The 27,786-nt window shown below is 47.5% G+C and overlaps 45 non-coding genes and 12 pseudogenes across 45 annotated transcripts; all 57 read right to left on the bottom strand.

Moving 5' to 3' along the window:
• Window positions 1-226: 226 nt before the first annotated feature.
• On the bottom strand, window positions 227-345 carry LOC141024051 (5S ribosomal RNA). The gene has a single exon (XR_012185649.1). It is a non-coding gene; the product is annotated as a 5S ribosomal RNA (ribosomal RNA).
• A 370-nt stretch (window positions 346-715) lies between these two features.
• Window positions 716-833, bottom strand: LOC141024249 (5S ribosomal RNA). Its single transcript, XR_012185847.1, has one exon. It is a non-coding gene; the product is annotated as a 5S ribosomal RNA (ribosomal RNA).
• A 372-nt stretch (window positions 834-1,205) lies between these two features.
• LOC141024607 (5S ribosomal RNA) lies at window positions 1,206-1,311 on the bottom strand (annotated as a pseudogene).
• A 372-nt stretch (window positions 1,312-1,683) lies between these two features.
• Window positions 1,684-1,802, bottom strand: LOC141024968 (5S ribosomal RNA). Its single transcript, XR_012186466.1, has one exon. It is a non-coding gene; the product is annotated as a 5S ribosomal RNA (ribosomal RNA).
• A 369-nt stretch (window positions 1,803-2,171) lies between these two features.
• Window positions 2,172-2,290, bottom strand: LOC141024268 (5S ribosomal RNA). Its single transcript, XR_012185865.1, has one exon. It is a non-coding gene; the product is annotated as a 5S ribosomal RNA (ribosomal RNA).
• A 369-nt stretch (window positions 2,291-2,659) lies between these two features.
• On the bottom strand, window positions 2,660-2,778 carry LOC141025247 (5S ribosomal RNA). The gene has a single exon (XR_012186745.1). It is a non-coding gene; the product is annotated as a 5S ribosomal RNA (ribosomal RNA).
• Window positions 2,779-3,151: 373 nt separating this feature from the next.
• LOC141024291 (5S ribosomal RNA) lies at window positions 3,152-3,270 on the bottom strand. The gene has a single exon (XR_012185888.1). It is a non-coding gene; the product is annotated as a 5S ribosomal RNA (ribosomal RNA).
• A 374-nt stretch (window positions 3,271-3,644) lies between these two features.
• On the bottom strand, window positions 3,645-3,763 carry LOC141025049 (5S ribosomal RNA). Its single transcript, XR_012186546.1, has one exon. It is a non-coding gene; the product is annotated as a 5S ribosomal RNA (ribosomal RNA).
• Window positions 3,764-4,135: 372 nt separating this feature from the next.
• Window positions 4,136-4,241, bottom strand: LOC141024631 (5S ribosomal RNA; annotated as a pseudogene).
• Window positions 4,242-4,613: 372 nt separating this feature from the next.
• LOC141024290 (5S ribosomal RNA) lies at window positions 4,614-4,732 on the bottom strand. Its single transcript, XR_012185887.1, has one exon. It is a non-coding gene; the product is annotated as a 5S ribosomal RNA (ribosomal RNA).
• Window positions 4,733-5,104: 372 nt separating this feature from the next.
• LOC141025048 (5S ribosomal RNA) lies at window positions 5,105-5,223 on the bottom strand. The gene has a single exon (XR_012186545.1). It is a non-coding gene; the product is annotated as a 5S ribosomal RNA (ribosomal RNA).
• A 372-nt stretch (window positions 5,224-5,595) lies between these two features.
• LOC141024630 (5S ribosomal RNA) lies at window positions 5,596-5,701 on the bottom strand (annotated as a pseudogene).
• Window positions 5,702-6,072: 371 nt separating this feature from the next.
• Window positions 6,073-6,191, bottom strand: LOC141023764 (5S ribosomal RNA). The gene has a single exon (XR_012185362.1). It is a non-coding gene; the product is annotated as a 5S ribosomal RNA (ribosomal RNA).
• A 372-nt stretch (window positions 6,192-6,563) lies between these two features.
• On the bottom strand, window positions 6,564-6,682 carry LOC141025047 (5S ribosomal RNA). The gene has a single exon (XR_012186544.1). It is a non-coding gene; the product is annotated as a 5S ribosomal RNA (ribosomal RNA).
• A 371-nt stretch (window positions 6,683-7,053) lies between these two features.
• Window positions 7,054-7,159, bottom strand: LOC141024606 (5S ribosomal RNA; annotated as a pseudogene).
• A 370-nt stretch (window positions 7,160-7,529) lies between these two features.
• On the bottom strand, window positions 7,530-7,648 carry LOC141023763 (5S ribosomal RNA). Its single transcript, XR_012185361.1, has one exon. It is a non-coding gene; the product is annotated as a 5S ribosomal RNA (ribosomal RNA).
• A 372-nt stretch (window positions 7,649-8,020) lies between these two features.
• On the bottom strand, window positions 8,021-8,139 carry LOC141023803 (5S ribosomal RNA). The gene has a single exon (XR_012185401.1). It is a non-coding gene; the product is annotated as a 5S ribosomal RNA (ribosomal RNA).
• Window positions 8,140-8,511: 372 nt separating this feature from the next.
• Window positions 8,512-8,630, bottom strand: LOC141024550 (5S ribosomal RNA). Its single transcript, XR_012186148.1, has one exon. It is a non-coding gene; the product is annotated as a 5S ribosomal RNA (ribosomal RNA).
• Window positions 8,631-9,005: 375 nt separating this feature from the next.
• LOC141023802 (5S ribosomal RNA) lies at window positions 9,006-9,124 on the bottom strand. Its single transcript, XR_012185400.1, has one exon. It is a non-coding gene; the product is annotated as a 5S ribosomal RNA (ribosomal RNA).
• A 371-nt stretch (window positions 9,125-9,495) lies between these two features.
• On the bottom strand, window positions 9,496-9,614 carry LOC141024529 (5S ribosomal RNA). The gene has a single exon (XR_012186127.1). It is a non-coding gene; the product is annotated as a 5S ribosomal RNA (ribosomal RNA).
• Window positions 9,615-9,985: 371 nt separating this feature from the next.
• On the bottom strand, window positions 9,986-10,104 carry LOC141023762 (5S ribosomal RNA). The gene has a single exon (XR_012185360.1). It is a non-coding gene; the product is annotated as a 5S ribosomal RNA (ribosomal RNA).
• A 372-nt stretch (window positions 10,105-10,476) lies between these two features.
• Window positions 10,477-10,595, bottom strand: LOC141023800 (5S ribosomal RNA). Its single transcript, XR_012185398.1, has one exon. It is a non-coding gene; the product is annotated as a 5S ribosomal RNA (ribosomal RNA).
• Window positions 10,596-10,969: 374 nt separating this feature from the next.
• Window positions 10,970-11,088, bottom strand: LOC141024528 (5S ribosomal RNA). Its single transcript, XR_012186126.1, has one exon. It is a non-coding gene; the product is annotated as a 5S ribosomal RNA (ribosomal RNA).
• A 373-nt stretch (window positions 11,089-11,461) lies between these two features.
• LOC141023799 (5S ribosomal RNA) lies at window positions 11,462-11,580 on the bottom strand. The gene has a single exon (XR_012185397.1). It is a non-coding gene; the product is annotated as a 5S ribosomal RNA (ribosomal RNA).
• Window positions 11,581-11,954: 374 nt separating this feature from the next.
• On the bottom strand, window positions 11,955-12,073 carry LOC141024527 (5S ribosomal RNA). Its single transcript, XR_012186125.1, has one exon. It is a non-coding gene; the product is annotated as a 5S ribosomal RNA (ribosomal RNA).
• Window positions 12,074-12,444: 371 nt separating this feature from the next.
• On the bottom strand, window positions 12,445-12,563 carry LOC141025046 (5S ribosomal RNA). Its single transcript, XR_012186543.1, has one exon. It is a non-coding gene; the product is annotated as a 5S ribosomal RNA (ribosomal RNA).
• Window positions 12,564-12,935: 372 nt separating this feature from the next.
• Window positions 12,936-13,041, bottom strand: LOC141024565 (5S ribosomal RNA; annotated as a pseudogene).
• Window positions 13,042-13,410: 369 nt separating this feature from the next.
• On the bottom strand, window positions 13,411-13,529 carry LOC141023761 (5S ribosomal RNA). Its single transcript, XR_012185359.1, has one exon. It is a non-coding gene; the product is annotated as a 5S ribosomal RNA (ribosomal RNA).
• A 371-nt stretch (window positions 13,530-13,900) lies between these two features.
• Window positions 13,901-14,019, bottom strand: LOC141025045 (5S ribosomal RNA). The gene has a single exon (XR_012186542.1). It is a non-coding gene; the product is annotated as a 5S ribosomal RNA (ribosomal RNA).
• Window positions 14,020-14,393: 374 nt separating this feature from the next.
• LOC141023516 (5S ribosomal RNA) lies at window positions 14,394-14,512 on the bottom strand. The gene has a single exon (XR_012185117.1). It is a non-coding gene; the product is annotated as a 5S ribosomal RNA (ribosomal RNA).
• A 374-nt stretch (window positions 14,513-14,886) lies between these two features.
• LOC141024605 (5S ribosomal RNA) lies at window positions 14,887-14,992 on the bottom strand (annotated as a pseudogene).
• Window positions 14,993-15,361: 369 nt separating this feature from the next.
• Window positions 15,362-15,480, bottom strand: LOC141023760 (5S ribosomal RNA). The gene has a single exon (XR_012185358.1). It is a non-coding gene; the product is annotated as a 5S ribosomal RNA (ribosomal RNA).
• Window positions 15,481-15,852: 372 nt separating this feature from the next.
• LOC141025044 (5S ribosomal RNA) lies at window positions 15,853-15,971 on the bottom strand. Its single transcript, XR_012186541.1, has one exon. It is a non-coding gene; the product is annotated as a 5S ribosomal RNA (ribosomal RNA).
• A 370-nt stretch (window positions 15,972-16,341) lies between these two features.
• LOC141024655 (5S ribosomal RNA) lies at window positions 16,342-16,447 on the bottom strand (annotated as a pseudogene).
• A 367-nt stretch (window positions 16,448-16,814) lies between these two features.
• Window positions 16,815-16,933, bottom strand: LOC141025043 (5S ribosomal RNA). The gene has a single exon (XR_012186540.1). It is a non-coding gene; the product is annotated as a 5S ribosomal RNA (ribosomal RNA).
• Window positions 16,934-17,305: 372 nt separating this feature from the next.
• LOC141024050 (5S ribosomal RNA) lies at window positions 17,306-17,424 on the bottom strand. Its single transcript, XR_012185648.1, has one exon. It is a non-coding gene; the product is annotated as a 5S ribosomal RNA (ribosomal RNA).
• Window positions 17,425-17,793: 369 nt separating this feature from the next.
• On the bottom strand, window positions 17,794-17,912 carry LOC141024049 (5S ribosomal RNA). The gene has a single exon (XR_012185647.1). It is a non-coding gene; the product is annotated as a 5S ribosomal RNA (ribosomal RNA).
• A 373-nt stretch (window positions 17,913-18,285) lies between these two features.
• Window positions 18,286-18,403, bottom strand: LOC141024180 (5S ribosomal RNA). Its single transcript, XR_012185777.1, has one exon. It is a non-coding gene; the product is annotated as a 5S ribosomal RNA (ribosomal RNA).
• Window positions 18,404-18,776: 373 nt separating this feature from the next.
• Window positions 18,777-18,882, bottom strand: LOC141024564 (5S ribosomal RNA; annotated as a pseudogene).
• Window positions 18,883-19,250: 368 nt separating this feature from the next.
• Window positions 19,251-19,369, bottom strand: LOC141023759 (5S ribosomal RNA). Its single transcript, XR_012185357.1, has one exon. It is a non-coding gene; the product is annotated as a 5S ribosomal RNA (ribosomal RNA).
• Window positions 19,370-19,740: 371 nt separating this feature from the next.
• LOC141025042 (5S ribosomal RNA) lies at window positions 19,741-19,859 on the bottom strand. The gene has a single exon (XR_012186539.1). It is a non-coding gene; the product is annotated as a 5S ribosomal RNA (ribosomal RNA).
• A 373-nt stretch (window positions 19,860-20,232) lies between these two features.
• LOC141023515 (5S ribosomal RNA) lies at window positions 20,233-20,351 on the bottom strand. The gene has a single exon (XR_012185115.1). It is a non-coding gene; the product is annotated as a 5S ribosomal RNA (ribosomal RNA).
• Window positions 20,352-20,725: 374 nt separating this feature from the next.
• Window positions 20,726-20,831, bottom strand: LOC141024604 (5S ribosomal RNA; annotated as a pseudogene).
• Window positions 20,832-21,199: 368 nt separating this feature from the next.
• Window positions 21,200-21,318, bottom strand: LOC141023757 (5S ribosomal RNA). Its single transcript, XR_012185355.1, has one exon. It is a non-coding gene; the product is annotated as a 5S ribosomal RNA (ribosomal RNA).
• Window positions 21,319-21,689: 371 nt separating this feature from the next.
• LOC141025041 (5S ribosomal RNA) lies at window positions 21,690-21,808 on the bottom strand. The gene has a single exon (XR_012186538.1). It is a non-coding gene; the product is annotated as a 5S ribosomal RNA (ribosomal RNA).
• Window positions 21,809-22,179: 371 nt separating this feature from the next.
• Window positions 22,180-22,285, bottom strand: LOC141024603 (5S ribosomal RNA; annotated as a pseudogene).
• Window positions 22,286-22,652: 367 nt separating this feature from the next.
• LOC141025040 (5S ribosomal RNA) lies at window positions 22,653-22,771 on the bottom strand. Its single transcript, XR_012186537.1, has one exon. It is a non-coding gene; the product is annotated as a 5S ribosomal RNA (ribosomal RNA).
• A 372-nt stretch (window positions 22,772-23,143) lies between these two features.
• LOC141024048 (5S ribosomal RNA) lies at window positions 23,144-23,262 on the bottom strand. The gene has a single exon (XR_012185646.1). It is a non-coding gene; the product is annotated as a 5S ribosomal RNA (ribosomal RNA).
• Window positions 23,263-23,632: 370 nt separating this feature from the next.
• Window positions 23,633-23,751, bottom strand: LOC141024047 (5S ribosomal RNA). Its single transcript, XR_012185645.1, has one exon. It is a non-coding gene; the product is annotated as a 5S ribosomal RNA (ribosomal RNA).
• Window positions 23,752-24,123: 372 nt separating this feature from the next.
• LOC141024602 (5S ribosomal RNA) lies at window positions 24,124-24,229 on the bottom strand (annotated as a pseudogene).
• Window positions 24,230-24,601: 372 nt separating this feature from the next.
• Window positions 24,602-24,720, bottom strand: LOC141023756 (5S ribosomal RNA). Its single transcript, XR_012185354.1, has one exon. It is a non-coding gene; the product is annotated as a 5S ribosomal RNA (ribosomal RNA).
• A 375-nt stretch (window positions 24,721-25,095) lies between these two features.
• LOC141025038 (5S ribosomal RNA) lies at window positions 25,096-25,214 on the bottom strand. The gene has a single exon (XR_012186535.1). It is a non-coding gene; the product is annotated as a 5S ribosomal RNA (ribosomal RNA).
• Window positions 25,215-25,585: 371 nt separating this feature from the next.
• LOC141024626 (5S ribosomal RNA) lies at window positions 25,586-25,691 on the bottom strand (annotated as a pseudogene).
• A 370-nt stretch (window positions 25,692-26,061) lies between these two features.
• LOC141023755 (5S ribosomal RNA) lies at window positions 26,062-26,180 on the bottom strand. Its single transcript, XR_012185353.1, has one exon. It is a non-coding gene; the product is annotated as a 5S ribosomal RNA (ribosomal RNA).
• Window positions 26,181-26,551: 371 nt separating this feature from the next.
• LOC141023798 (5S ribosomal RNA) lies at window positions 26,552-26,670 on the bottom strand. The gene has a single exon (XR_012185396.1). It is a non-coding gene; the product is annotated as a 5S ribosomal RNA (ribosomal RNA).
• Window positions 26,671-27,042: 372 nt separating this feature from the next.
• LOC141024526 (5S ribosomal RNA) lies at window positions 27,043-27,161 on the bottom strand. The gene has a single exon (XR_012186124.1). It is a non-coding gene; the product is annotated as a 5S ribosomal RNA (ribosomal RNA).
• A 371-nt stretch (window positions 27,162-27,532) lies between these two features.
• On the bottom strand, window positions 27,533-27,651 carry LOC141024890 (5S ribosomal RNA). The gene has a single exon (XR_012186387.1). It is a non-coding gene; the product is annotated as a 5S ribosomal RNA (ribosomal RNA).
• Between the last annotated feature and the right edge of the window lie 135 nt (window positions 27,652-27,786).

Here is a 27,786-nt window from a genome sequence, read left to right as displayed (position 1 = left end):
GAGACGAGTTTACCACGGTTTCCACCCCTCCCTCTATACCGCAGCAACACGTATTTTTTTACCCCTTTCAGAACGCGCTCCTCGCGCCACAAAGCCGCCTCTAGACGCGTGACCAATGAGCAGCGAGCTAAAACATATCGCAAATGTCAAAAATAATATAACGGGGTTAATGTATATCGCGCACATGCGATATGTTTGTCACGAGGCGCAAAAAATAATTAAAAAGGGAATGCAACAGGAGGATTTTCCAGGAGGTCACCCATCCTAGTACTACTCTCACCCAAGCACGCTTAACTTCGGAGTTCTGATGGGATCCGGTGCTTTAGTGCTGGTATGATCGCATCCGACATGTTACCCCCGGCTTCGTCCCTTATGCTTGCCACTCCCAGGTCCACTGCAAAGATGATTGTCATTCTTACTACCATTACAACCGTTGCCTAATAATGGATAATGCCCTATATATACTACTTACTCCCCCCCCTCAAACACGGAGACGAGTTTACCACGGTTTCCACCCCTCACTCTATACCGCAGCAACACGTATTTTTTACCCCTTTCAGAACGCGCTCCTCGCGCCACAAAGCCGCCTCTAGACGCGTGACCAATGAGCAGCGAGCTAAAACATATCGCAAATGTCAAAAATAATATAACGGGGTTAATATATATCGCGCACATGCGATATGTTTGTCACGACGCGCAAAAAATAATTAAAAAGGGAATGCAACACGAGGACTTCCCAGGAGGTCACCCATCCTAGTACTACTCTCGCCAAGCATGCTTAACTTCGGAGTTCTGATGGGATCCGGTGCTTTAGTGCTGGTATGATCGCATCCAACATGTTAGCCCCGCCTTCGTCCCTTATGCTTGCCACTCCCAGCTCCACTGCAAAGATGATTGTCAGTCTGACTACCATTACAACCGTTGCCTAATAATGGATAATGCCCTATATACACTACTTACTCCCCCCTCCTCAAACACGGAGACGAGTTTACCACGGTTTGCACCCCTCCCTCTATACTGCAGCAACACGTATTTTTTTACCCATTTCAGAACGCGCTCCTCGCGCCACAAAGCCGCCTCTAGACGCATGACCAATGAGCAGCGAGCTAAAACATATCGCAATTGTCAAAAATAATATAACGGGGTTAATATATATCGAGCACATGCGATATGTTTGTCACGAGGCGCAAAAAATAATTAAAAAGGGAATGCAACACGAGGTCACCCATCCTAGTACTACTCTCACCCAAGCACGCTTAACTTCGGAGTTCTGATGGGATCCGGTGCTTTAGTGCTGCTATGATCGCATCCAACATGTTACCCCCGCCTTCGTCCCCTATGCTTGCCACTCCCAAGTCCACTGCAAAGATGATTGTCATTCTTACTACCATTACAACCGTTGCCTAATAATGGATAATGCCCTATATATACTACTTACTCCCCCCCCCCTCAAACACGGAGACGAGTTTACCACGGTTTCCACCCCTCCCTCTATACCGCAGCAACACGTATTTTTTACCCCTTTCAGAACGCGCTCCTCGCGCCACAAAGCCGCCTCTAGACGCGTGACCAATGAGCTGTGAGCTAAAACATATCGCAAATGTCAAAAATAATATAATGGGGTTAATATATATCGCGCACATGCGATATGTTTGTCACGAGGCGCAAAAAATAATTAAAAAGGGAATGCAACACGAGGACTTCCCAGGAGGTCACCCATCCTAGTACTACTCTCACCCAAGCACGCTTAACTTCGGAGTTCTGATGGGATCCGGTGCTTTAGTGCTGGTATGATCGCATCCGACATGTTACCCCCGCCTTCGTCCCTTATGCTTGCCACTCCCAGGTCCACTGCAAAGATGATTGTCATTCTTACTACCATTACAACCGTTGCCTAATAATGGATAATGCCCTATATATACTACTTACTCCCCCCCTCAAACACGGAGACGAGTTTACCACGGTTTCCACCCCACCCTCTATACCGCAGCAACACGTATTTTTTTACCCCTTTCAGAACGCGCTCCTCGCGCCACAAAGCCGCCTCTAGACGCGTGGCAATGAACAGCGAGCTAAAACATATCGCAAATGTCAAAAATAATATAACGGGGTTAATATATATCGCGCACATGCGATATGTTTGTCACGAGCCGCAAAAAATAATTAAAAAGGGAATGCAACACGAGGACTTCCCAGGAGGTCACCCATCCTAGTGCTACTCTCGGCCAAGCACGCTTAACTACGGAGTTCTAATGGGATCCGGTGCTTTAGTGCTGGTATGATCGCATCCGACATGTTACCCCCGCCTTCGTCCCTTATGCTTGCCACTCCCAGGTCCACTGCAAAGATGATTGTCATTCTTACTACCATTACAACCGTTGCCTAATAATGGATAATGCCCTATATATACTACTTACTCCCCCCCCTCAAACACGGAGACGAGTTTACCACGGTTTCCACCCCACCCTCTATACCGCAGCAACACGTATTTTTTACCCCTTTCAGAACGAGCTCCTCGCGCCACAAAGCCGCCTCTAGACGCGTGGCAATGAACAGCGAGCTAAAACATATCGCAAATGTCAAAAATAATATAACGGAGTTAATATATATCGCGCACATGCGATATGTTTGTCACGAGGCGCAAAAAATAATTAAAAAGGGAATGCAACACGAGGACTTCCCAGGAGGTCACCCATCCTAGTACTACTCTCGCCCAAGCACGCTTAACTTCGGAGTTCTGATGGGATCCGGTGCTTTAGTGCTGGTATGATCGCATCCGACATTTTACCCCCGCCTTCGTCCCTTATGCTTGCCACTCCCAGGTCCACTTCAAAGTTGATTGTCATTCTTACTACCATTACAAACGTTGCCTAATAATGGATAAAGCCCTATATATACTACTTACTCCCCCCCCCCTCAAACACGGAGACGAGTTTACCACGGTTTCCACCCCTTCCTCTATACCGCAGCAACACGTATTTTTTTACCCCTTTCAGAACGCGCTCCTCGCGCCACAAAGCCGCCTCTAGACGCGTGACCAATGAGCAGCGAGCTAAAACATATCGCAAATGTCAAAAATAATATAACGGGGTTAATGTATATCGCGCACATGCGATATGTTTGTCACGAGGCGCAAAAAATAATTAAAAAGGGAATGCAACAGGAGGATTTTCCAGGAGGTCACCCATCCTAGTACTACTCTCACCCAAGCACGCTTAACTTCGGAGTTCTGATGGGATCCGATGCTTTAGTGCTGGTATGATCGCATCCGACATGTTACCCCCGCCTTCGTCCCTTATGCTTGCCACTCCCAGGTCCACTGCAAAGATGATTGTCATTCTTACTACCATTACAACCGTTGCCTAATAATGGATAATGCCCTATATATACTACTTACTCCCCCCCCCCCTCAAACACGGAGACGAGTTTACCACGGTTTCCACCCCTCCCTCTATACCGCAGCAACACGTATTTTTTTACCCCTTTCAGAACGCGCTCCTCGCGCCACAAAGCCGCCTCTAGACGCATGACCAATGAGCAGCGAGCTAAAACATATCGCAAATGTCAAAAATAATATAACGGGGTTAATATATATCGCGCACATGCGATATGTTTGTCACGAGGCGCAAAAAATAATTAAAAAGGGAATGCAACACGAGGACTTCCCAGGAGGTCACCCATCCTAGTACTACTCTCGCCCAAGCATGCTTAACTTCGGAGTTCTGATGGGATCCGGTGCTTTAGTGCTGGTATGATCGCATCCAACATGTTAGCCCCGCCTTCGTCCCTTATGCTTGCCACTCCCAGGTCCACTGCAAAGATGATTGTCAGTCTTACTACCATTACAACCGTTGCCTAATAATGGATAATGCCCTATATACACTACTTACTCCCCCCCCCTCAAACACGGAGACGAGTTTACCACGGTTTGCACCCCTCCCTCTATACCGCAGCAACACGTATTTTTTTACCCCTTTCAGAACGCGCTCCTCGCGCCACAAAGCCGCCTCTAGACGCATGACCAATGAGCAGCGAGCTAAAACATATCGCAAATGTCAAAAATAATATAACGGGGTTAATATATATCGCGCACATGCGATATGTTTGTCACGAGGCGCAAAAAATAATTAAAAAGGGAATGCAACACGAGGTCACCCATCCTAGTACTACTCTCACCCAAGCACGCTTAACTTCGGAGTTCTGATGGGATCCGGTGGTTTAGTGCTGCTATGATCGCATCCCACATGTTACCCTCGCCTTCGTCCCTTATGCTTGCCACTCCCAGGTCCACTGCAAAGATGATTGTCATTCTTACTACCATTACAACCGTTGCCTAATAATGGATAATGCCCTATATATACTACTTACTCCCCCCCCCCTCAAACACGGAGACGAGTTTACCACGGTTTCCACCCCTCCCTCTATACCGCAGCAACACGTATTTTTTACCCCTTTCAGAACGCGCTCCTCGCGCCACAAAGCCGCCTCTAGACGCGTGACCAATGAGCTGCGAGCTAAAACATCTCGCAAATGTCAAAAATAATATAACGGGGTTAATGTATATCGCGCACATGCGATATGTTTGTCACGAGGCGCAAAAAATAATTAAAAAGGGAATGCAACAGGAGGATTTTCCAGGAGGTCACCCATCCTAGTACTACTCTCACCCAAGCACGCTTAACTTCGGAGTTCTGATGGGATCCGATGCTTTAGTGCTGGTATGATCGCATCCGACATGTTACCCCCGCCTTCGTCCCTTATGCTTGCCACTCCCAGGTCCACTGCAAAGATGATTGTCATTCTTACTACCATTACAACCGTTGCCTAATAATGGATAATGCCCTATATATACTACTTACTCCCCCCCCCTCAAACACGGAGACGAGTTTACCACGGTTTCCACCCCTCCCTCTATACCGCAGCAACACGTATTTTTTTACCCCTTTCAGAACGCGCTCCTCGCGCCACAAAGCCGCCTCTAGACGCATGACCAATGAGCAGCGAGCTAAAACATATCGCAAATGTCAAAAATAATATAACGGGGTTAATATATATCGCGCACATGCGATATGTTTGTCACGAGGCGCAAAAAATAATTAAAAAGGGAATGCAACACGAGGACTTCCCAGGAGGTCACCCATCCTAGTACTACTCTCGCCCAAGCATGCTTAACTTCGGAGTTCTGATGGGATCCGGTGCTTTAGTGCTGGTATGATCGCATCCAACATGTTAGCCCCGCCTTCGTCCCTTATGCTTGCCACTCCCAGGTCCACTGCAAAGATGATTGTCAGTCTTACTACCATTACAACCGTTGCCTAATAATGGATAATGCCCTATATACACTACTTACTCCCCCCCCCTCAAACACGGAGACGAGTTTACCACGGTTTGCACCCCTCCCTCTATACCGCAGCAACACGTATTTTTTTACCCCTTTCAGAACGCGCTCCTCGCGCCACAAAGCCGCCTCTAGACGCATGACCAATGAGCAGCGAGCTAAAACATATCGCAAATGTCAAAAATAATATAACGGGGTTAATATATATCGCGCACATGCGATATGTTTGTCACGAGGCGCAAAAAATAATTAAAAAGGGAATGCAACACGAGGTCACCCATCCTAGTACTACTCTCACCCAAGCACGCTTAACTTCGGAGTTCTGATGGGATCCGGTGGTTTAGTGCTGCTATGATCGCATCCCACATGTTACCCTCGCCTTCGTCCCTTATGCTTGCCACTCCCAGGTCCACTGCAAAGATGATTGTCATTCTTACTACCATTACAACCGTTGCCTAATAATGGATAATGCCCTATATATACTACTTACTCCCCCCCCCTCAAACACGGAGACGAGTTTACCACGGTTTCCACCCCTCCCTCTATACCGCAGCAACACGTATTTTTTACCCCTTTCAGAACGCGCTCCTCGCGCCACAAAGCCGCCTCTAGACGCGTGACCAATGAGCTGCGAGCTAAAACATCTCGCAAATGTCAAAAATAATATAATGGGGTTAATATATATCGCGCACATGCGATATTTTTGTCACGAGCCGCAAAAAATAATTAAAAAGGGAATGCAACACGAGGACTTCCCAGGAGGTCACCCATCCTAGTGCTACTCTCGCCCAAGCACGCTTAACTACGGAGTTCTGATGGGATCCGGTGCTTTAGTGCTGGTATGATCGCATCCGACATGTTACCCCCGCCTTCGTCCCTTATGCTTGCCACTCCCAGGTCCACTTCAAAGATGATTGTCATTCTTACTACCATTACAACCGTTGCCTAATAATGGATAATGCCCTATATATACTACTTACTCCCCCCCCCTCAAACACGGAGACGAGTTTACCACGGTTTCCACCCCTCCCTCTATACCGCAGCAACACGTATTTTTTTACCCCTTTCAGAACGCGCTCCTCGCGCCACAAAGCCGCCTCTAGACGCATGACCAATGAGCAGCGAGCTAAAACATATCGCAAATGTCAAAAATAATATAACGGGGTTAATATATATCGCGCACATGCGATATGTTTGTCACGAGGCGCAAAAAATAATTAAAAAGGGAATGCAACACGAGGACTTCCCAGGAGGTCACCCATCCTAGTACTACTCTCGCCCAAGCATGCTTAACTTCGGAGTTCTGATGGGATCCGGTGCTTTAGTGCTGGTATGATCGCATCCAACATGTTAGCCCCGCCTTCGTCCCTTATGCTTGCCACTCCCAGGTCCACTGCAAAGATGATTGTCAGTCTTACTACCATTACAACCGTTGCCTAATAATGGATAATGCCCTATATACACTACTTACTCCCCCCCCTCAAACACGGAGACGAGTTTACCACGGTTTGCACCCCTCCCTCTATACCGCAGCAACACGTATTTTTTTACCCCTTTCAGAACGCGCTCCTCGCGCCACAAAGCCGCCTCCAGACGCATGACCAATGAGCAGCGAGCTAAAACATATCGCAAATGTCAAAAATAATATAACGGGGTTAATATATATCGCGCACATGCGATATGTTTGTCACGAGGCGCAAAAAATAATTAAAAAGGGAATGCAACACGAGGTCACCCATCCTAGTACTACTCTCACCCAAGCACGCTTAACTTCGGAGTTCTGATGGGATCCGGTGCTTTAGTGCTGCTATGATCGCATCCCACATGTTACCCTCGCCTTCGTCCCTTATGCTTGCCACTCCCAGGTCCACTGCAAAGATGATTGTCATTCTTACTACCATTACAACCGTTGCCTAATAATGGATAATGCCCTATATATACTACTTACTCCCCCCCCTCAAACACGGAGACGAGTTTACCACGGTTTCCACCCCTCCCTCTATACCGCAGCAACACGTATTTTTTACCCCTTTCAGAACGCGCTCCTCGCGCCACAAAGCCGCCTCTAGACGCGTGACCAATGAGCTGCGAGCTAAAACATCTCGCAAATGTCAAAAATAATATAATGGGGTTAATATATATCGCGCACATGCGATATTTTTGTCACGAGCCGCAAAAAATAATTAAAAAGGGAATGCAACACGAGGACTTCCCAGGAGGTCACCCATCCTAGTGCTACTCTCGCCCAAGCACGCTTAACTACGGAGTTCTGATGGGATCCGGTGCTTTAGTGCTGGTATGATCGCATCCAACATGTTAGCCCCGCCTTCGTCCCTTATGCTTGCCACTCCCAGGTCCACTACAAAGATGATTGTCATTCTTACTACCATTACAACCGTTGCCTAATAATGGATAATGCCCTATATATACTACTTACTCCCCCCCCCTCAAACACGGAGACGAGTTTACCACGGTTTCCACCCCTCCCTCTATACCGCAGCAACACGTATTTTTTTACCCCTTTCAGAACGCGCTCCTCGCGCCACAAAGCCGCCTCTAGACGCGTGACCAATGAGCAGCGAGCTAAAACATATCGCAAATGTCAAAAATAATATAACGGGGTTAATATATATCGCGCACATGCGATATGTTTGTCATGAGGCGCAAAAAATAATTAAAAAAGGAATGCAACACGAGGACTTCCCAGGAGGTCACCCATCCTAGTACTACTCTCGCCCAAGCACGCTTAACTTCAGAGTTCTGATGGGATCCGGTGCTTTAGTGCTGCTATGATCGCATCCGACATTTTACCCCCGCCTTCGTCCCTTATGCTTGCCACTCCCAGGTCCACTTCAAACATGATTGTAATTCTTACTACCATTACAACCGTTGCCTAATAATGGATAATGCCCTATATATACTACTTACTCCCCCCCCCTCAAACACGGAGACGAGTTTACCACGGTTTCCACCCCTCCCTCTATACCGCAGCAACACGTATTTTTTGACCCCTTTCAGAACGCGCTCCTCGCGCCACAAAGCCGCCTCTAGACGCGTGACCAATGAGCAGCGAGCTAAAACATATCGCAAATGTCAAAAATAATATAACGGGGTTAATGTATATCGCGCACATGCGATATGTTTGTCACGAGGCGCAAAAAATAATTAAAAAGGGAATGCAACAGGAGGATTTTCCAGGAGGTCACCCATCCTAGTACTACTCTCACCCAAGCAAGCTTAACTGAGGAGTTCTGATGGGATCCGGTGCTTTAGTGCTGCTATGATCGCATCCGACATGTTACCCCCGCCTTCGTCCCTTATGCTTGCCACTCCCAGGTCCACTGCAAAGATGATTGTCATTCTTACTACCATTACAACCGTTGCCTAATAATGGATAATGCCCTATATATACTACTTACTCCCCCCCCCCCCTCAAACACGGAGACGAGTTTACCACGGTTTGCACCCCTCCCTCTATACCGCAGCAACACGTATTTTTTTACCCCTTTCAGAACGCGCTCCTCGCGCCACAAAGCCGCCTCTAGACGCGTGACCAATGAGCAGCGAGCTAAAACATATCGCAAATGTCAAAAATAATATAACGGGGTTAATATATATCGCGCACATGCGATATGTTTGTCACGAGGCGCAAAAAATAATTAAAAAAGGAATGCAACACGAGGACTTCCCAGGAGGTCACCCATCCTAGTACTACTCTCGCCCAAGCACGCTTAACTTCAGAGTTCTGATGGGATCCGGTGCTTTAGTGCTGCTATGATCGCATCCGACATTTTACCCCCGCCTTCGTCCCTTATGCTTGCCACTCCCAGGTCCACTTCAAACATGATTGTAATTCTTACTACCATTACAACCGTTGCCTAATAATGGATAATGCCCTATATATACTACTTACTCCCCCCCCTCAAACACGGAGACGAGTTTACCACGGTTTCCACCCCTCCCTCTATACCGCAGCAACACGTATTTTTTGACCCCTTTCAGAACGCGCTCCTCGCGCCACAAAGCCGCCTCTAGACGCGTGACCAATGAGCAGCGAGCTAAAACATATCGCAAATGTCAAAAATAATATAACGGGGTTAATGTATATCGCGCACATGCGATATGTTTGTCACGAGGCGCAAAAAATAATTAAAAAGGGAATGCAACAGGAGGATTTTCCAGGAGGTCACCCATCCTAGTACTACTCTCACCCAAGCACGCTTAACTGAGGAGTTCTGATGGGATCCGGTGCTTTAGTGCTGCTATGATCGCATCCGACATGTTACCCCCGCCTTCGTCCCTTATGCTTGCCACTCCCAGGTCCACTGCAAAGATGATTGTCATTCTTACTACCATTACAACCGTTGCCTAATAATGGATAATTCCCTATATATACTACTTACTCCCCCCCCCTCAAACACGGAGACGAGTTTACCACGGTTTCCACCCCTCCCTCTATACCGCAGCAACACGTATTTTTTACCCCTTTCAGAACGCGCTCCTCGCGCCACAAAGCCGCCTCTAGACGCGTGACCAATGAGCTGCGAGCTAAAACATCTCGCAAATTTCAAAAATAATATAATGGGGTTAATATATATCGCGCACATGCGATATTTTTGTCACGAGCCGCAAAAAATAATTAAAAAGGGAATGCAACACGAGGACTTCCCAGGAGGTCACCCATCCTAGTGCTACTCTCGCCCAAGCACGCTTAACTACGGAGTTCTGATGGGATCCGGTGCTTTAGTGCTGGTATGATCGCATCCAACATGTTAGCCCCGCCTTCGTCCCTTATGCTTGCCACTCCCAGGTCCACTACAAAGATGATTGTCATTCTTACTACCATTACAACCGTTGCCTAATAATGGATAATGCCCTATATATACTACTTACTCCCCCCCCCTCAAACACGGAGACGAGTTTACCACGGTTTCCACCCCTCCCTCTATACCGCAGCAACACGTATTTTTTTACCCCTTTCAGAACGCGCTCCTCGCGCCACAAAGCCGCCTCTAGACGCGTGACCAATGAGCAGCGAGCTAAAACATATCGCAAATGTCAAAAATAATATAACGGGGTTAATATATATCGCGCACATGCGATATGTTTGTCACGAGGCGCAAAAAATAATTAAAAAAGGAATGCAACACGAGGACTTCCCAGGAGGTCACCCATCCTAGTACTACTCTCGCCCAAGCACGCTTAACTTCAGAGTTCTGATGGGATCCGGTGCTTTAGTGCTGCTATGATCGCATCCGACATTTTACCCCCGCCTTCGTCCCTTATGCTTGCCACTCCCAGGTCCACTTCAAACATGATTGTAATTCTTACTACCATTACAACCGTTGCCTAATAATGGATAATGCCCTATATATACTACTTACTCCCCCCCCCCCTCAAACACGGAGACGAGTTTACCACGGTTTCCACCCCTCCCTCTATACCGCAGCAACACGTATTTTTTGACCCCTTTCAGAACGCGCTCCTCGCGCCACAAAGCCGCCTCTAGACGCGTGACCAATGAGCAGCGAGCTAAAACATATCGCAAATGTCAAAAATAATATAACGGGGTTAATGTATATCGCGCACATGCGATATGTTTGTCACGAGGCGCAAAAAATAATTAAAAAGGGAATGCAACAGGAGGATTTTCCAGGAGGTCACCCATCCTAGTACTACTCTCACCCAAGCACGCTTAACTGAGGAGTTCTGATGGGATCCGGTGCTTTAGTGCTGCTATGATCGCATCCGACATGTTACCCCCGCCTTCGTCCCTTATGCTTGCCACTCCCAGGTCCACTGCAAAGATGATTGTCATTCTTACTACCATTACAACCGTTGCCTAATAATGGATAATGCCCTATATATACTACTTACTCCCCCCCCCCTCAAACACGGAGACGAGTTTACCACGGTTTGCACCCCTCCCTCTATACCGCAGCAACACGTATTTTTTTACCCCTTTCAGAACGCGCTCCTCGCGCCACAAAGCCGCCTCTAGACGCGTGACCAATGAGCAGCGAGCTAAAACATATCGCAAATGTCAAAAATAATATAACGGGGTTAATATATATCGCGCACATGCGATATGTTTGTCACGAGGCGCAAAAAATAATTAAAAAAGGAATGCAACACGAGGACTTCCCAGGAGGTCACCCATCCTAGTACTACTCTCGCCCAAGCACGCTTAACTTCAGAGTTCTGATGGGATCCGGTGCTTTAGTGCTGCTATGATCGCATCCGACATTTTACCCCCGCCTTCGTCCCTTATGCTTGCCACTCCCAGGTCCACTTCAAACATGATTGTAATTCTTACTACCATTACAACCGTTGCCTAATAATGGATAATGCCCTATATATACTACTTACCCCCCCCCCCCCTCAAACACGGAGACGAGTTTACCACGGTTTCCACCCCTCCCTCTATACCGCAGCAACACGTATTTTTTGACCCCTTTCAGAACGCGCTCCTCGCGCCACAAAGCCGCCTCTAGACGCGTGACCAATGAGCAGCGAGCTAAAACATATCGCAAATGTCAAAAATAATATAACGGGGTTAATGTATATCGCGCACATGCGATATGTTTGTCACGAGGCGCAAAAAATAATTAAAAAGGGAATGCAACAGGAGGATTTTCCAGGAGGTCACCCATCCTAGTACTACTCTCACCCAAGCACGCTTAACTGAGGAGTTCTGATGGGATCCGGTGCTTTAGTGCTGCTATGATCGCATCCGACATGTTACCCCCGCCTTCGTCCCTTATGCTTGCCACTCCCAGGTCCACTGCAAAGATGATTGTCATTCTTACTACCATTACAACCGTTGCCTAATAATGGATAATTCCCTATATATACTACTTACTCCCCCCCCTCAAACATGGAGACGAGTTTACCACGGTTTCCACCCCTCCCTCTATACCGCAGCAACACGTATTTTTTTACCCCTTTCAGAACGCGCTCCTCGCGCCACAAAGCCGCCTCTAGACGCGTGACCAATGAGCAGCGAGCTAAAACATATCGCAAATGTCAAAAATAATATAACGGGGTTAATATATATCGCGCACATGCGATATGTTTGTCACGAGGCGCAAAAAATAATTAAAAAGGGAATGCAACACGAGGACTTCCCAGGAGGTCACCCATCCTAGTACTACTCTCGCCCAAGCATGCTTAACTTCGGAGTTCTGATGGGATCCGGTGCTTTAGTGCTGGTATGATCGCATCCAACATGTTAGCCCCGTCTTCGTCCCTTATGCTTGCCACTCCCAGGTCCACTGCAAAGATGATTGTCATTCTTACTACCATTACAACCGTTGCCTAATAATGGATAATGCCCTATATACACTACTTACTCCCCCCCCCTCAAACACGGAGACGAGTTTACCACGGTTTGCACCCCTCCCTCTATACCGCAGCAACACGTATTTTTTTACCCCTTTCAGAACGCGCTCCTCGCGCCACAAAGCCGCCTCTAGACGCATGACCAATGAGCAGCGAGCTAAAACATATCGCAAATGTCAAAAATAATATAACGGGGTTAATATATATCGCGCACATGCGATATGTTTGTCACGAGGCGCAAAAAATAATTAAAAAGGGAATGCAACACGAGGTCACCCATCCTAGTACTACTCTCACGCAAGCACGCTTAACTTCGGAGTTCTGATGGGATCCGGTGCTTTAGTGCTGCTATGATCGCATCCCACATGTTACCCCCGCCTTCGTCCCTTATGCTTGCCACTCCCAGGTCCACCGCAAAGATGATTGTCATTCTTACTACCATTACAACCGTTGCCTAATAATGGATAATGCCCTATATATACTACTTACTCCCCCCCCCCAAACACGGAGACGAGTTTACCACGGTTTCCACCCCTCCCTCTATACCGCAGCAACACGTATTTTTACCCCTTTCAGAACGCGCTCCTCGCGCCACAAAGCCGCCTCTGGACGCGTGACCAATGAGCTGCGAGCTAAAACATATCGCAAATGTCAAAAATAATATAATGGGGTTAATATATATCGCGCACATGCGATATGTTTGTCACGAGCCGCAAAAAATAATTAAAAAGGGAATGCAACACGAGGACTTCCCAGGAGGTCACCCATCCTAGTGCTACTCTCGCCCAAGCACGCTTAACTACGGAGTTCTGATGGGATCCGGTGCTTTAGTGCTGGTATGATCGCATCCGACATGTTACCCCCGCCTTCGTCCCTTATGCTTGCCACTCCCAGGTCCACTGCAAAGATGATTGTCATTCTTACTACCATTACAACCGTTGCCTAATAATGGATAATGCCCTATATATACTACTTACTCCCCCCCCTCAAACACGGAGACGAGTTTACCACGGTTTCCACCCCTCCCTCTATACCGCAGCAACACGTATTTTTTTACCCCTTTCAGAACGCGCTCCTCGCGCCACAAAGCCGCCTCTAGACGCGTGACCAATGAGCAGCGAGCTAAAACATATCGCAAATGTCAAAAATAATATAACGGGGTTAATATATATCGTGCACATGCGATATGTTTGTCACGAGGCGCAAAAAATAATTAAAAAGGGAATGCAACACGAGGACTTCCCAGGAGGTCACCCATCCTAGTACTACTCTCGCCCAAGCATGCTTAACTTCGGAGTTCTGATGGGATCCGGTGCTTTAGTGCTGGTATGATCGCATCCAACATGTTAGCCCCGCCTTCGTCCCTTATGCTTGCCACTCCCAGGTCCACTGCAAAGATGATTGTCATTCTTACTACCATTACAACCGTTGCCTAATAATGGATAATGCCCTATATACACTACTTACTCCCCCCCCCCCTCAAACACGGAGACGAGTTTAACACGGTTTGCACCCCTCCCTCTATACCGCAGCAACACGTATTTTTTTACCCCTTTCAGAACGCGCTCCTCGCGCCACAAAGCCGCCTCTAGACGCATGACCAATGAGCAGCGAGCTAAAACATATCGCAAATGTCAAAAATAATATAACGGGGTTAATATATATCGCGCACATGCGATATTTTTGTCACGAGGCGCAAAAAATAATTAAAAAGGGAATGCAACACGAGGACTTCCCAGGAGGTCACCCATCCTAGTACTACTCTCGCCCAAGCATGCTTAACTTCGGAGTTCTGATGGGATCCGGCGCTTTAGTGCTGGTATGATCGCATCCAACATGTTAGCCCCGTCTTCGTCCCTTATGCTTGCCACTCCCAGGTCCACTGCAAAGATGATTGTCATTCTTACTACCATTACAACCGTTGCCTAATAATGGATAATGCCCTATATACACTACTTACTCCCCCCCCCCCTCAAACACGGAGACGAGTTTACCACGGTTTGCACCCCTCCCTCTATACCGCAGCAACACGTATTTTTTTACCCCTTTCAGAACGCGCTCCTCGCGCCACAAAGCCGCCTCTAGACGCATGACCAATGAGCAGCGAGCTAAAACATATCGCAAATGTCAAAAATAATATAACGGGGTTAATATATATCGCGCACATGCGATATGTTTGTCACGAGGCGCAAAAAATAATTAAAAAGGGAATGCAACACGAGGTCACCCATCCTAGTACTACTCTCACCCAAGCACGCTTAACTTCGGAGTTCTGATGGGATCCGGTGCTTTAGTGCTGCTATGATCGCATCCCACATGTTACCCCCGCCTTCGTCCCTTATGCTTGCCACTCCCAGGTCCACCGCAAAGATGATTGTCATTCTTACTACCATTACAACCGTTGCCTAATAATGGATAATGCCCTATATATACTACTTACTCCCCCCCCCCAAACACGGAGACGAGTTTACCACGGTTTCCACCCCTCCCTCTATACCGTAGCAACACGTATTTTTACCCCTTTCAGAACGCGCTCCTCGCGCCACAAAGCCGCCTCTGGACGCGTGACCAATGAGCTGCGAGCTAAAACATATCGCAAATGTCAAAAATAATATAATGGGGTTAATATATATCGCGCACATGCGATATGTTTGTCACGAGCCGCAAAAAATAATTAAAAAGGGAATGCAACACGAGGACTTCCCAGGAGGTCACCCATCCTAGTGCTACTCTCGCCCAAGCACGCTTAACTACGGAGTTCTGATGGGATCCGGTGCTTTAGTGCTGGTATGATCGCATCCGACATGTTACCCCCGCCTTCGTCCCTTATGCTTGCCACTCCCAGGTCCACTGCAAAGATGATTGTCATTCTTACTACCATTACAACCGTTGCCTAATAATGGATAATACCCTATATATACTACTTACTCCCCCCCCCTCAAACACGGAGACGAGTTTACCACGGTTTCCACCCCTCCCTCTATACCGCAGCAACACGTATTTTTTTACCCCTTTCAGAACGCGCTCCTCGCGCCACAAAGCCGCCTCTAGACGCGTGACCAATGAGCAGCGAGCTAAAACATATCGCAAATGTCAAAAATAATATAACGGGGTTAATATATATCGTGCACATGCGATATGTTTGTCACGAGGCGCAAAAAATAATTAAAAAGGGAATGCAACACGAGGACTTCCCAGGAGGTCACCCATCCTAGTACTACTCTCGCCCAAGCATGCTTAACTTCGGAGTTCTGATGGGATCCGGTGCTTTAGTGCTGGTATGATCGCATCCAACATGTTAGCCCCGCCTTCGTCCCTTATGCTTGCCACTCCCAGGTCCACTGCAAAGATGATTGTCATTCTTACTACCATTACAACCGTTGCCTAATAATGGATAATGCCCTATATACACTACTTACTCCCCCCCTCAAACACGGAGACGAGTTTAACACGGTTTGCACCCCTCCCTCTATACCGCAGCAACACGTATTTTTTTACCCCTTTCAGAACGCGCTCCTCGCGCCACAAAGCCGCCTCTAGACGCATGACCAATGAGCAGTGAGCTAAAACATATCGCAAATGTCAAAAATAATATAACGGGGTTAATATATATCGCGCACATGCGATATTTTTGTCACGAGGCGCAAAAAATAATTAAAAAGGGAATGCAACACGAGGTCACCCATCCTAGTACTACTCTCACCCAAGCACGCTTAACTTCGGAGTTTTGATGGGATCCGGTGCTTTAGTGCTGCTATGATCGCATCCCACATGTTACCCCCGCCTTCGTCCCTTATGCTTGCCACTCCCAGGTCCACTGCAAAGATGATTGTCATTCTTACTACCATTACAACCTTTGCCTAATAATGGATAATGCCCTATATATACTACTTACTCCCCCCCCAAACACGGAGACGAGTTTACCACGGTTTCCACCCCTCCCTCCATACCGCAGCAACACGTATTTTTACCCCTTTCAGAACGCGCTCCTCGCGCCACAAAGCCGCCTCTGGACGCGTGACCAATGAGCTGCGAGCTAAAACATATCGCAAATGTCAAAAATAATATAATGGGGTTAATATATATCGCGCACATGCGATATGTTTGTCACGAGGCGCAAAAAATAATTAAAAAGGGAATGCAACACGAGGACTTCCCAGGAGGTCACCCATCCTAGTACTACTCTCGCCCAAGCATGCTTAACTTCGGAGTTCTGATGGGATCCGGTGCTTTAGTGCTGGTATGATCGCATCCGACATGTTAGCCCCGCCTTCGTCCCTTATGCTTGCCACTCCCAGGTCCACTGCAAAGATGATTGTCATTCTTACTACCATTACAACCGTTGCCTAATAATGGATAATGCCCTATATACACTACTTACTCCCCCCCCCTCAAACACGGAGACGAGTTTACCACGGTTTGCACCCCTCCCTCTATACCGCAGCAACACGTATTTTTTTACCCCTTTCAGAACGCGCTCCTCGCGCCACAAAGCCGCCTCTAGACGCATGACCAATGAGCAGCGAGCTAAAACATATCGCAAATGTCAAAAATAATATAACGGGGTTAATATATATCGCGCACATGCGATATGTTTGTCACGAGGCGCCAAAAATAATTAAAAAGGGAATGCAACAGGAGGATTTTCCAGGAGGTCACCCATCCTAGTACTACTCTCACCCAAGCACGCTTAACTTCGGAGTTCTGATGGGATCCGGTGCTTTAGTGCTGGTATGATCGCATCCGACATGTTACCCCCGCCTTCGTCCCTTATGCTTGCCACTCCCAGGTCCACTGCAAAGATGATTATCATTCTTACTACCATTACAACCGTTGCCTAATAATGGATAATGCCCTATATATACTACTTACTCCCCCCCTCAAACACGGAGACGAGTTTACCACGGTTTCCACCCCTCCCTCTATACCGCAGCAACACGTATTTTTTTACCCCTTTCAGAACGCGCTCCTCGCGCCACAAAGCCGCCTCTAGACGCGTGACCAATGAGCAGCGAGCTAAAACATATCGCAAATGTCAAAAATAATATAACGGGGTTAATGTATATCGCGCACATGCGATATGTTTGTCACGAGGCGCCAAAAATAATTAAAAAGGAATGCAACAGGAGGATTTTCCAGGAGGTCACCCATCCTAGTACTACTCTCACCCAAGCACGCTTAACTTCGGAGTTCTGATGGGATCCGGTGCTTTAGTGCTGGTATGATCGCATCCGACATGTTACCCCCGCCTTCGTCCCTTATGCTTGCCACTCCCAGGTCCACTGCAAAGATGATTATCATTCTTACTACCATTACAACCGTTGCCTAATAATGGATAATGCCCTATATATACTACTTACTCCCCCCCCCCTCAAACACGGAGACGAGTTTACCACGGTTTCCACCCCTCCCTCTATACCGCAGCAACACGTATTTTTTTACCCCTTTCAGAACGCGCTCCTCGCGCCACAAAGCCGCCTCTAGACGCGTGACCAATGAGCAGCGAGCTAAAACATATCGCAAATGTCAAAAATAATATAACGGGGTTAATATATATCGCGCACATGCGATATGTTTGTCACGAGGCGCAAAAAATAATTAAAAAGGGAATGCAACACGAGGACTTCCCAGGAGGTCACCCATCCTAGTACTACTCTCGCCCAAGCATGCTTAACTTCGGAGTTCTGATGGATCCGGTGCTTTAGTGCTGGTATGATCGCATCCAACATGTTAGCCCCGTCTTCGTCCCTTATGCTTGCCACTCCCAGGTCCACTGCAAAGATGATTGTCATTCTTACTACCATTACAACCGTTGCCTAATAATGGATAATGCCCTATATACACTACTTACTCCCCCCCCCCTCAAACACGGAGACGAGTTTACCACGGTTTGCACCCCTCCCTCTATACCGCAGCAACACGTATTTTTTTACCCCTTTCAGAACGCGCTCCTCGCGCCACAAAGCCGCCTCTAGACGCATGACCAATGAGCAGCGAGCTAAAACATATCGCAAATGTCAAAAATAATATAACGGGGTTAATATATATCGCGCACATGCGATATGTTTGTCACGAGGCGCAAAAAATAATTAAAAAGGGAATGCAACACGAGGTCACCCATCCTAGTACTACTCTCACGCAAGCACGCTTAACTTCGGAGTTCTGATGGGATCCGGTGCTTTAGTGCTGCTATGATCGCATCCCACATGTTACCCCCGCCTTCGTCCCTTATGCTTGCCACTCCCAGGTCCACCGCAAAGATGATTGTCATTCTTACTACCATTACAACCGTTGCCTAATAATGGATAATGCCCTATATATACTACTTACTCCCCCCCCCAAACACGGAGACGAGTTTACCACGGTTTCCACCCCTCCCTCTATACCGCAGCAACACGTATTTTTACCCCTTTCAGAACGCGCTCCTCGCGCCACAAAGCCGCCTCTGGACGCGTGACCAATGAGCTGCGAGCTAAAACATATCGCAAATGTCAAAAATAATATAATGGGGTTAATATATATCGCGCACATGCGATATGTTTGTCACGAGCCGCAAAAAATAATTAAAAAGGGAATGCAACACGAGGACTTCCCAGGAGGTCACCCATCCTAGTGCTACTCTCGCCCAAGCACGCTTAACTACGGAGTTCTGATGGGATCCGGTGCTTTAGTGCTGGTATGATCGCATCCGACATGTTACCCCCGCCTTCGTCCCTTATGCTTGCCACTCCCAGGTCCACTGCAAAGATGATTGTCATTCTTACTACCATTACAACCGTTGCCTAATAATGGATAATGCCCTATATATACTACTTACTCCCCCCCCTCAAACACGGAGACGAGTTTACCACGGTTTCCACCCCTCCCTCTATACCGCAGCAACACGTATTTTTTTACCCCTTTCAGAACGCGCTCCTCGCGCCACAAAGCCGCCTCTAGACGCGTGACCAATGAGCAGCGAGCTAAAACATATCGCAAATGTCAAAAATAATATAACGGGGTTAATATATATCGTGCACATGCGATATGTTTGTCACGAGGCGCAAAAAATAATTAAAAAGGGAATGCAACACGAGGACTTCCCAGGAGGTCACCCATCCTAGTACTACTCTCGCCCAAGCATGCTTAACTTCGGAGTTCTGATGGGATCCGGTGCTTTAGTGCTGGTATGATCGCATCCAACATGTTAGCCCCGCCTTCGTCCCTTATGCTTGCCACTCCCAGGTCCACTGCAAAGATGATTGTCATTCTTACTACCATTACAACCGTTGCCTAATAATGGATAATGCCCTATATACACTACTTACTCCCCCCCCCCTCAAACACGGAGACGAGTTTAACACGGTTTGCACCCCTCCCTCTATACCGCAGCAACACGTATTTTTTTACCCCTTTCAGAACGCGCTCCTCGCGCCACAAAGCCGCCTCTAGACGCATGACCAATGAGCAGCGAGCTAAAACATATCGCAAATGTCAAAAATAATATAACGGGGTTAATATATATCGCGCACATGCGATATTTTTGTCACGAGGCGCAAAAAATAATTAAAAAGGGAATGCAACACGAGGACTTCCCAGGAGGTCACCCATCCTAGTACTACTCTCGCCCAAGCATGCTTAACTTCGGAGTTCTGATGGGATCCGGCGCTTTAGTGCTGGTATGATCGCATCCAACATGTTAGCCCCGTCTTCGTCCCTTATGCTTGCCACTCCCAGGTCCACTGCAAAGATGATTGTCATTCTTACTACCATTACAACCGTTGCCTAATAATGGATAATGCCCTATATACACTACTTACTCCCCCCCCCCCTCAAACACGGAGACGAGTTTACCACGGTTTGCACCCCTCCCTCTATACCGCAGCAACACGTATTTTTTTACCCCTTTCAGAACGCGCTCCTCGCGCCACAAAGCCGCCTCTAGACGCATGACCAATGAGCAGCGAGCTAAAACATATCGCAAATGTCAAAAATAATATAACGGGGTTAATATATATCGCGCACATGCGATATGTTTGTCACGAGGCGCAAAAAATAATTAAAAAGGGAATGCAACACGAGGTCACCCATCCTAGTACTACTCTCACCCAAGCACGCTTAACTTCGGAGTTCTGATGGGATCCGGTGCTTTAGTGCTGCTATGATCGCATCCCACATGTTACCCCCGCCTTCGTCCCTTATGCTTGCCACTCCCAGGTCCACCGCAAAGATGATTGTCATTCTTACTACCATTACAACCGTTGCCTAATAATGGATAATGCCCTATATATACTACTTACTCCCCCCCCCAAACACGGAGACGAGTTTACCACGGTTTCCACCCCTCCCTCTATACCGCAGCAACACGTATTTTTACCCCTTTCAGAACGCGCTCCTCGCGCCACAAAGCCGCCTCTGGACGCGTGACCAATGAGCTGCGAGCTAAAACATATCGCAAATGTCAAAAATAATATAATGGGGTTAATATATATCGCGCACATGCGATATGTTTGTCACGAGCCGCAAAAAATAATTAAAAAGGGAATGCAACACGAGGACTTCCCAGGAGGTCACCCATCCTAGTGCTACTCTCGCCCAAGCACGCTTAACTACGGAGTTCTGATGGGATCCGGTGCTTTAGTGCTGGTATGATCGCATCCGACATGTTACCCCCGCCTTCGTCCCTTATGCTTGCCACTCCCAGGTCCACTGCAAAGATGATTGTCATTCTTACTACCATTACAACCGTTGCCTAATAATGGATAATACCCTATATATACTACTTACTCCCCCCCCTCAAACACGGAGACGAGTTTACCACGGTTTCCACCCCTCCCTCTATACCGCAGCAACACGTATTTTTTTACCCCTTTCAGAACGCGCTCCTCGCGCCACAAAGCCGCCTCTAGACGCGTGACCAATGAGCAGCGAGCTAAAACATATCGCAAATGTCAAAAATAATATAACGGGGTTAATATATATCGTGCACATGCGATATGTTTGTCACGAGGCGCAAAAAATAATTAAAAAGGGAATGCAACACGAGGACTTCCCAGGAGGTCACCCATCCTAGTACTACTCTCGCCCAAGCATGCTTAACTTCGGAGTTCTGATGGGATCCGGTGCTTTAGTGCTGGTATGATCGCATCCAACATGTTAGCCCCGCCTTCGTCCCTTATGCTTGCCACTCCCAGGTCCACTGCAAAGATGATTGTCATTCTTACTACCATTACAACCGTTGCCTAATAATGGATAATGCCCTATATACACTACTTACTCCCCCCCCTCAAACACGGAGACGAGTTTAACACGGTTTGCACCCCTCCCTCTATACCGCAGCAACACGTATTTTTTTACCCCTTTCAGAACGCGCTCCTCGCGCCACAAAGCCGCCTCTAGACGCATGACCAATGAGCAGCGAGCTAAAACATATCGCAAATGTCAAAAATAATATAACGGGGTTAATATATATCGCGCACATGCGATATTTTTGTCACGAGGCGCAAAAAATAATTAAAAAGGGAATGCAACACGAGGTCACCCATCCTAGTACTACTCTCACCCAAGCACGCTTAACTTCGGAGTTCTGATGGGATCCGGTGCTTTAGTGCTGCTATGATCGCATCCCACATGTTACCCCCGCCTTCGTCCCTTATGCTTGCCACTCCCAGGTCCACTGCAAAGATGATTGTCATTCTTACTACCATTACAACCTTTGCCTAATAATGGATAATGCCCTATATATACTACTTACTCCCCCCCCAAACACGGAGACGAGTTTACCACGGTTTCCACCCCTCCCTCCATACCGCAGCAACACGTATTTTTACCCCTTTCAGAACGCGCTCCTCGCGCCACAAAGCCGCCTCTGGACGCGTGACCAATGAGCTGCGAGCTAAAACATATCGCAAATGTCAAAAATAATATAATGGGGTTAATATATATCGCGCACATGCGATATGTTTGTCACGAGGCGCAAAAAATAATTAAAAAGGGAATGCAACACGAGGACTTCCCAGGAGGTCACCCATCCTAGTACTACTCTCGCCCAAGCATGCTTAACTTCGGAGTTCTGATGGGATCCGGTGCTTTAGTGCTGGTATGATCGCATCCGACATGTTAGCCCCGCCTTCGTCCCTTATGCTTGCCACTCCCAGGTCCACTGCAAAGATGATTGTCATTCTTACTACCATTACAACCGTTGCCTAATAATGGATAATGCCCTATATACACTACTTACTCCCCCCCCCTCAAACACGGAGACGAGTTTACCACGGTTTGCACCCCTCCCTCTATACCGCAGCAACACGTATTTTTTTACCCCTTTCAGAACGCGCTCCTCGCGCCACAAAGCCGCCTCTAGACGCATGACCAATGAGCAGCGAGCTAAAACATATCGCAAATGTCAAAAATAATATAACGGGGTTAATATATATCGCGCACATGCGATATGTTTGTCACGAGGCGCCAAAAATAATTAAAAAGGGAATGCAACAGGAGGATTTTCCAGGAGGTCACCCATCCTAGTACTACTCTCACCCAAGCACGCTTAACTTCGGAGTTCTGATGGGATCCGGTGCTTTAGTGCTGGTATGATCGCATCCGACATGTTACCCCCGCCTTCGTCCCTTATGCTTGCCACTCCCAGGTCCACTGCAAAGATGATTATCATTCTTACTACCATTACAACCGTTGCCTAATAATGGATAATGCCCTATATATACTACTTACTCCCCCCCTCAAACACGGAGACGAGTTTACCACGGTTTCCACCCCTCCCTCTATACCGCAGCAACACGTATTTTTTTACCCCTTTCAGAACGCGCTCCTCGCGCCACAAAGCCGCCTCTAGACGCGTGACCAATGAGCAGCGAGCTAAAACATATCGCAAATGTCAAAAATAATATAACGGGGTTAATGTATATCGCGCACATGCGATATGTTTGTCACGAGGCGCCAAAAATAATTAAAAAGGGAATGCAACAGGAGGATTTTCCAGGAGGTCACCCATCCTAGTACTACTCTCACCCAAGCACGCTTAACTTCGGAGTTCTGATGGGATCCGGTGCTTTAGTGCTGGTATGATCGCATCCGACATGTTACCCCCGCCTTCGTCCCTTATGCTTGCCACTCCCAGGTCCACTGCAAAGATGATTATCATTCTTACTACCATTACAACCGTTGCCTAATAATGGATAATGCCCTATATATACTACTTACTCCCCCCCCCTCAAACACGGAGACGAGTTTACCACGGTTTCCACCCCTCCCTCTATACCGCAGCAACACGTATTTTTTTACCCCTTTCAGAACGCGCTCCTCGCGCCACAAAGCCGCCTCTAGACGCATGACCAATGAGCAGCGAGCTAAAACATATCGCAAATGTCAAAAATAATATAACGGGGTTAATATATATCGCGCACATGCGATATGTTTGTCACGAGGCGCAAAAAATAATTAAAAAGGGAATGCAACACGAGGTCACCCATCCTAGTACTACTCTCACCCAAGCACGCTTAACTTCGGAGTTCTGATGGGATCCGGTGCTTTAGTGCTGCTATGATCGCATCCCACATGTTACCCTCGCCTTCGTCCCTTATGCTTGCCACTCCCAGGTCCACTGCAAAGATGATTGTCATTCTTACTACCATTACAACCGTTGCCTAATAATGGATAATGCCCTATATATACTACTTACTCCCCCCCCCCTCAAACACGGAGACGAGTTTACCACGGTTTCCACCACTCCCTCTATACCGCAGCAACACGTATTTTTTACCCCTTTCAGAACGCGCTCCTCGCGCCACAAAGCCGCCTCTAGACGCGTGACCAATGAGCTGCGAGCTAAAACATCTCGCAAATGTCAAAAATAATATAATGGGGTTAATATATATCGCGCACATGCGATATTTTTGTCACGAGCTGCAAAAAATAATTAAAAAGGGAATGCAACACGAGGACTTCCCAGGAGGTCACCCATCCTAGTGCTACTCTCGCCCAAGCACGCTTAACTACGGAGTTCTGATGGGATCCGGTGCTTTAGTGCTGGTATGATCGCATCCGACATGTTACCCCCGCCTTCGTCCCTTATGCTTGCCACTCCCAGGTCCACTGCAAAGATGATTGTCATTCTTACTACCATTACAACCGTTGCCTAATAATGGATAATGCCCTATATATACTACTTACTCCCCCCCCCCCCTCAAACACGGAGACGAGTTTACCACGGTTTCCACCCCTCCCTCTATACCGCAGCAACACGTATTTTTTTACCCCTTTCAGAACGCGCTCCTCGCGCCACAAAGCCGCCTCTAGACGCATGACCAATGAGCAGCGAGCTAAAACATATCGCAAATGTCAAAAATAATATAACGGGGTTAATATATATCGCGCACATGCGATATGTTTGTCACGAGGCGCAAAAAATAATTAAAAAGGGAATGCAACACGAGGACTTCCCAGGAGGTCACCCATCCTAGTACTACTCTCGCCCAAGCATGCTTAACTTCGGAGTTCTGATGGGATCCGGTGCTTTAGTGCTGGTATGATCGCATCCAACATGTTAGCCCCGCCTTCGTCCCTTATGCTTGCCACTCCCAGGTCCACTGCAAAGATGATTGTCAGTCTTACTACCATTACAACCGTTGCCTAATAATGGATAATGCCCTATATACACTACTTACTCCCCCCCCTCAAACACGGAGACGAGTTTACCACGGTTTGCACCCCTCCCTCTATACCGCAGCAACACGTATTTTTTTACCCCTTTCAGAACGCGCTCCTCGCGCCACAAAGCCGCCTCTAGACGCATGACCAATGAGCAGCGAGCTAAAACATATCGCAAATGTCAAAAATAATATAACGGGGTTAATATATATCGCGCACATGCGATATGTTTGTCACGAGGCGCAAAAAATAATTAAAAAGGGAATGCAACACGAGGTCACCCATCCTAGTACTACTCTCACCCAAGCACGCTTAACTTCGGAGTTCTGACGGGATCCGGTGCTTTAGTGCTGCTATGATCGCATCCCACATGTTACCCTCGCCTTCGTCCCTTATGCTTGCCACTCCCAGGTCCACTGCAAAGATGATTGTCATTCTTACTACCATTACAACCGTTGCCTAATAATGGATAATGCCCTATATATACTACTTACTCCCCCCCCTCAAACACGGAGACGAGTTTACCACGGTTTCCACCCCTCCCTCTATACCGCAGCAACACGTATTTTTTACCCCTTTCAGAACGCGCTCCTCGCGCCACAAAGCCGCCTCTAGACGCGTGACCAATGAGCTGCGAGCTAAAACATCTCGCAAATGTCAAAAATAATATAATGGGGTTAATATATATCGCGCACATGCGATATTTTTGTCACGAGCCGCAAAAAATAATTAAAAAGGGAATGCAACACGAGGACTTCCCAGGAGGTCACCCATCCTAGTGCTACTCTCGCCCAAGCACGCTTAACTACGGAGTTCTGATGGGATCCGGTGCTTTAGTGCTGGTATGATCGCATCCAACATGTTAGCCCCGCCTTCGTCCCTTATGCTTGCCACTCCCAGGTCCACTGCAAAGATGATTGTCATTCTTACTACCATTACAACCGTTGCCTAATAATGGATAATGCCCTATATATACTACTTACTCCCCCCCCTCAAACACGGAGACGAGTTTACCACGGTTTCCACCCCTCCCTCTATACCGCAGCAACACGTATTTTTTTACCCCTTTCAGAACGCGCTCCTCGCGCCACAAAGCCGCCTCTAGACGCGTGACCAATGAGCAGCGAGCTAAAACATATCGCAAATGTCAAAAATAATATAACGGGGTTAATATATATCGCGCACATGCGATATGTTTGTCACGAGGCGCAAAAAATAATTAAAAAAGGAATGCAACACGAGGACTTCCCAGGAGGTCACCCATCCTAGTACTACTCTCGCCCAAGCACGCTTAACTTCAGAGTTCTGATGGGATCCGGTGCTTTAGTGCTGCTATGATCGCATCCGACATTTTACCCCCGCCTTCGTCCCTTATGCTTGCCACTCCCAGGTCCACTTCAAACATGATTGTAATTCTTACTACCATTACAACCGTTGCCTAATAATGGATAATGCCCTATATATACTACTTACTCCCCCCCCCTCAAACACGGAGACGAGTTTACCACGGTTTCCACCCCTCCCTCTATACCGCAGCAACACGTATTTTTTGACCCCTTTCAGAACGCGCTCCTCGCGCCACAAAGCCGCCTCTAGACGCGTGACCAATGAGCAGCGAGCTAAAACATATCGCAAATGTCAAAAATAATATAACGGGGTTAATGTATATCGCGCACATGCGATATGTTTGTCACGAGGCGCAAAAAATAATTAAAAAGGGAATGCAACAGGAGGATTTTCCAGGAGGTCACCCATCCTAGTACTACTCTCACCCAAGCACGCTTAACTGAGGAGTTCTGATGGGATCCGGTGCTTTAGTGCTGCTATGATCGCATCCGACATGTTACCCCCGCCTTCGTCCCTTATGCTTGCCACTCCCAGGTCCACTGCAAAGATGATTGTCATTCTTACTACCATTACAACCGTTGCCTAATAATGGATAATTCCCTATATATACTACTTACTCCCCCCCCCTCAAACACGGAGACGAGTTTACCACGGTTTCCACCCCTCCCTCTATACCGCAGCAACACGTATTTTTTTACCCCTTTCAGAACGCGCTCCTCGCGCCACAAAGCCGCCTCTAGACGCGTGCCAATGAACAGCGAGCTAAAACATATCGCAAATGTCAAAAATAATATAACGGGGTTAATATATATCGCGCACATGCGATATGTTTGTCACGAGGCGCAAAAAATAATTAAAAAGGGAATGCAACACGAGGACTTCCCAGGAGGTCATCCATCCTAGTACTACTCTCGCCCAAGCACGCTTAACTTCGGAGTTCTGATGGGATCCGGTGCTTTAGTGCTGGTATGATCGCATCCGACATTATACCCCCGCCTTCCTCCCTTATGCTTGCCACTCCCAGGTCCACTTCAAAGATGATTGTCATTCTTACTACCATTACAACCGTTGCCTAATAATGGATAATGCCCTATATATACTACTTACTCCCCCCC

Source organism: Aegilops tauschii, chromosome 5 (assembly GCF_002575655.3).
Source record: "Aegilops tauschii subsp. strangulata cultivar AL8/78 chromosome 5, Aet v6.0, whole genome shotgun sequence".
NCBI classification, from domain to species: Eukaryota; Viridiplantae; Streptophyta; class Magnoliopsida; order Poales; family Poaceae; genus Aegilops; species Aegilops tauschii.
The sequence above is the reverse complement of the archived record's forward strand: the minus strand, read 5'-3'. Positions and strand labels throughout refer to the sequence as shown.